This window comes from Caretta caretta, chromosome 1 (genome assembly GCF_965140235.1).
Source record: "Caretta caretta isolate rCarCar2 chromosome 1, rCarCar1.hap1, whole genome shotgun sequence".
NCBI lineage: Eukaryota > Metazoa > Chordata > Testudines > Cheloniidae > Caretta > Caretta caretta.
Window position 1 is genome coordinate 260,619,589 of NC_134206.1, and position 5,333 is coordinate 260,624,921.

Genomic DNA, 5,333 nt, shown 5'->3' on the forward strand with positions numbered 1-5,333 from the left:
GGGGGAAAATATGAGTCCAGTAGTGTATATGGGCAATTGTTATAAAGAATGCATTTATCACACACATGGAATCTCTCTATTTATTTATATGTGTCTATAAATACTATACAATGTGTGTATGAATAATCAGAGGGAATTTAGTATTAATCATGGATTTTTGGGGGGAGAGGGGGATATTGGGAGTGGGGGGTTTAGAACATCTCCCCTCTGGAGAGCTGATTGTCTGAACCTGTATATATTTAACTTTTGGTAAACTGGCTTACTGGTAAAGGTGGATTTAGGGGTTTCTCAGCTTTTTTTCATTTGCAAAGCAAGAGCTGGGTCTTGGGTTTGGGTTTAAAAAATAAATAAATCTTTCTTCATTTTTAGTTATTGTTATTGCGTTGAAATTGTGCGTGCAGCTCTTAAAAGTGTTTTGGAGGGATTGAAGTATAGTATGCACTTTACACATAAAATTTGTCATCTTCTGTGCATTTGGAGGAGAGAGAAAATTTAAAAAAAGAGAGACCCAGGGATATTGTTAGACATTGACGACTGGCAAATATTTGGCATGTCCCCCCTCACCCCGGTATTATGTTTTTGTAATACTGAAGGGTATTCCATTTGCTTCGTGGTAACAGCAGCTGGGTGAAAAGTATCAGGGGCTTTTAAAAAAAAAAATCACTTCAGTGCAGATTATTTCCGAGAAAATGGAAAATGTCAGAAAACAGAACTTGCCTTGCATTTTCTCTCAGAAGGGAACAATTTCTTGTTGATCTGGGGGTCTGTTAGCGGATCTGTATCTCTGTCACTTTGCATAATGCTGCATTAATTGTCTGTTGTTTCTATGTGCTATTGCAGGGTTGTTGGTCTCTTTCAATTCTGGCTGGTGGTCAAAGATTTGTTTGATATCTGGGGTGGGAGAGGTGTCTCCTACCCGCACCCCCACATTAATGTTTTAACCCTGTCTTAATCTGGGGCAAGAAATTCACAAACCAATAGACTTCATGACACCCCCCCCACACCTCTAAAGAAACTTAATCTGCAACACATAGAGAGCGGAGGAGGGGAACAGCGATTTTTCAGGATCCCTAAGTCATCTCAGCACCCCCCAAAAGCGCCTCCATGTATCTTGAGTCTTGGTAGGAACCCTGATTCAGGCAAGGGCCGGCTTTAGTATGAGCTGGCAGGGGATTGTGCATGGGCTTGCGGGTTCCTTTTTCTCCATTAAATACTATGATTTCATGGCATTCCTATCAAATATACATTATTAGCTAAATACAACCCCCTTTCTCTCCCATCTAGGTAAATCTGTTATGTCATCACATTCCATTCCTGGTGGCGGGGGTGCAGGTACATGCTCATGCCACCCACACATGCCTGCACCTGGCTGGCTTGGGGACAGGGGCAGCAGTTATCCAGGGAGCTCTGGCACTGCATGTGCATGTGTGTGTTGGAAAGACTGGGAAGGGCTTGTCCCTGGCAAGGGTGTGCATGAGCACTTGCCAGCTCAACACACGAGTAAAGAAACACCTGTCATGCTGTGAGGTTTCAGGGGTTTGAGAAGCGAGGAAAGGGCTTCCCCCTGCAGGGGCTTTCCAGGTCCCATTTCTAATTGCTGGAGTGTGGCTCTTTCTGAAGATGCTTAAAAACATTAGCCTTCTCCTCTTTTCTAAAACCTCGCCTCCAGCTACCTTGGGTGCAGCCCTAGCAGTGACACCTTAGTGTGCACCAGGCAGGATGTGACACTGGGGAAGCATGGGCTGATGCTGGCTCAGGAAGTAATTGTTAGTTGCTTGCTTGCTTGCTTGTTGTTTGGACGGGTAAGTGTGGTGGATCTCAGCACTTGTGAAGTAAGAAAGGCTAGTCAGGCTGCCCAGAGTCTAGCAGTGGCTGGGCTCGCTTCTTCCATGCAGTTCTGTCGCTGTACCTCCTCATCAGTAGCATCCCCTGCTATTCCAGCCCTGGGCCTTCCTACAGCTCTGCCAATGCACCTCAGTCCTGACCTGCAGCTTCCCTGCCATTCCAGTTCTGGCCTTTCTCCCTCACCACAGCTCTACCAATGTATGTTCAAGCCTGATTGCATTATCCCTTGCTAATCCGGTTTTGGAAATACCATGCATCTCTGCCCAATGCAACTCAATCCCGATCTACAGCTCTCCCTGCTTTTACAGCCCTCTCCTATCCAGTCTAATCATAGCAACTTGTGCAATGCAGACAAACAAGACTAGGATGGATTGGGCTGAGCCTGTGTCCCTTTGGGGAAGGATTGGAATTCCAGTTTCCAGTGCAAATAAGCTTCATCTGCTTCAAACAAAACCTTTACATTGCTTTTTGTTCATTTTTCTCACATAAAGGAAACAAAAACAGCGTGAAATGGACATGTGATTGGAAGGGTTCTTTAAAACAGCTAGCCTACTGTCTGAGTGATAGCCCTGATCCTGCAGTCTAATCCACACAGGTGGACAACATCTGCACCTGCCCAGAGCCCTACTGCAATCAGTGGGTCTATGAATGGGGACAGGGATCTACCAGCCCGGATTAGATTGCAGGATCAGGGCCATAGTAATTCTGTGCCTTGGTTTCCCATCTGTAAAATGGGGATAAACTTACTTTCTTTGTGGTCTACAGATGAAAACTGCTGTATTATTAGCATCAAGATGAAGGTTTCTTCACTTTTATAAGCCCTGTTATAGTCAACTAATGAAATTTATTCAAACATCTTTAAAATGCCTATCCTAAAGCTCTCAGCACTCACACTTGTGTATAAAAATACCTCAGACCAATTGAAAATATGACTAACCCATCCAGCCATAACCCAGAAAGTATAAATTAACCAGCCATCTTGGTAATATACTCCCCTGTACCCTTCAACCCACTACCTCATAAGCACTGCAGCATGCCCTGAAGAGCAATTTGGGACTAATTAGGGTCAGGACATCTCCCAGAAAATGCCCTGCTGCCAGACTGGGGGGCTGATAGCGCTGCAGTAGTGTCGGATTGGAAGAGAGGAGGTCTCACAGGTAGGCAGGTCTCAAACCATTCAGGTCTGTATGGGTCAAACCCAGCTCCTCCAACACCTCTCCAAAGCTCCTGGTGAATGAGTGTGCTCTTGAAGCGAGCAGCTGCATTCTGCACCAGCTTCCTGTTCCGAAGGGTCTTGAGATGAAGTCCCATGCATTGCAGCAGCCTCATCTCCATACGACAAAGGCATGGATCCCGATAACGAGGGGCTGCCTTCCTAAGGGAAGGTCACACCTGTCTTTCCAAGCCCAGATGGAAAAAGGCAGTCTTGGCAACAGCTGCTACTTGATTGTCATCAGACCCTCACCCGTCAAACATACAGCCAGCCCCACAGGGCACACACCAAATCCTGCCCCATCACGCAACCTTAACTCCGACCACTGCTAAGGGAACACACCTCCCGCACAGGCTGCTGTGTTTTGGCAAAGACTGCAGAGAGTGAACTCCACCGTCTGTTCTTTCCTCAGGGAAATCAGGTGGCAGGTTTGGGTGTAATGTAGAGGAACTGAGCACGTGCAATGCAGCAGGTTGGCTATGCGGGAATTGCAGAGGAGTTTGTTGCTGAGGTGAGGAAACTGTGAGCATGTTTGTATGGTGCGATCTAGGGGCGTTATGAATATGAAGTATACGAAGGCTGCCTTTGCTGGCAGTTTCCTTGATTTTCATTGATTGCACTGGTGAGAGTTGTAGTCAAGCACCTGTTGGTCTTAGCAAAGGAAGTTTTTTTTTGTTTGGGGGGATTTCCCAGGTTTAAATAAGTACATAGCAACATTGAGAGTTATTTGTTGGGGGTGAAATCTGCCCCAGGGCAGAGAGCCAGCACATGGCCTATCCCCACTTACTCCCTAGATGGTACATAGGCCTTTGCAGAGAGGTTAATTTCACCCAGGGCTAGCCATCAGTGTTATCCTCCCTGGACTTCCATCATGCCTCCTTGTCCCCCACTGCTGTCTCCCTACTGGTCCTTCTGCACAATGCTCCTCTCCCATATCCCCCTGCAGTGACCTGGTCCATGTTCCCCCCGCAATGATCCCACTAACATTGTCCTCATACCCAACATGGTAACAGCTCTGAACTTATTCTGCCCATGCTGCAGCCTACTCCTTAATGTGTATCTGTATTTATATCCAGCAGTGTTTACCCGGTGAATGTGGTAGGGATAGTGGGGGACAGGGTGGGGAGTGGGGCTGACAGGGGACAGGCCGGGATTGGGGTTGAGTGGGGGATGGGGGAGGAGGAGTGGAGCAGGAATGGGAGAACTGAGGCTGTGTGTGGTTCGTAAGGAGAGCTATCTCCCTGTCTCCCACCATCACGGGGCAAGGAGGGGGAGAGACTTGCGGCTGAAGGTGGCTCAGGAGTGGAGCTACTAGTTTTGTCCTGAGGCAGCTTGTCCTTCTAGGGACCCTTCTGTGTGCCACCAGAGAGCAGTGGTTGTCTGGAGACCTCTCCTGGAGCCAGGTGGTGGATTGGGGCTGTCACTGATTGTAGGATGTGTGGCATGGATGATGCCTGCTGCCCCCCAAATCCTCACTCATCCCTCTACAACCCTGCTAACCCTCCCATGCCTACTCACTCACTGCTTTACTTCCTTCAGGCACCCCACACGGGGCTGGCTCCAGGTTGGACAGTGGGGAGGTATGGTGAGTAGTGGGGATGTGAGGAGAGGAATTGAGTCAGAATGTTTGCAGTGGGGTGGTGGTTTGAGGTGGGTTTTCTGTCCACTTCTGATCTCCAGCACTGCTAAGCTCCCTCCCTGACTCACCAAATCTGCTTAGCACAGAGGTCTTGTGGTGCTAGGGGAGCTGTCTGGGTATCAGGGGAAGGGTCTGGGACATGTTTGGGGAAGGGATGGGTCTCTGGGGAGAAAAAGGGAGAGGCTGCAGCTCTGATAGGGTGTTGGAGGGGCATGGGGAGAAGAGGGGGGAAACAGAGCTCACTGCTGCTGCCTCGACTTCCTAGGGCACCAGGCAGCAGTGCCATGGGAGAGCGATGGGGGTGAGGGATGTAAGAGAGCAGGGCCATCAGGGTGGGGGTGTCAGTGGGAGTTTGGAGTCATGAGGGGGCTAGAGGGGACTTGGGAAAGGCAGGAGGAGTTGAGGACGTCGGAAGGAAGAGTGGGTGGTGGCGGGAGCCCGGTCCCTCTGCTGAGCATTAGCATCCGAAGGGTTCCCCCCAGCACAGTTACCTCAGTTACTCAGCCCACTGAGGCAGCAGCCCTGGCTTCTCTGAATGGGCCCAACCCTGCAAAACTCTACTTACAAGTAGTCTTTACTGATATGAGTAGTCCCAGTGTTTCTGGCACACTCACAAATAAGGATTACTCACCTGAG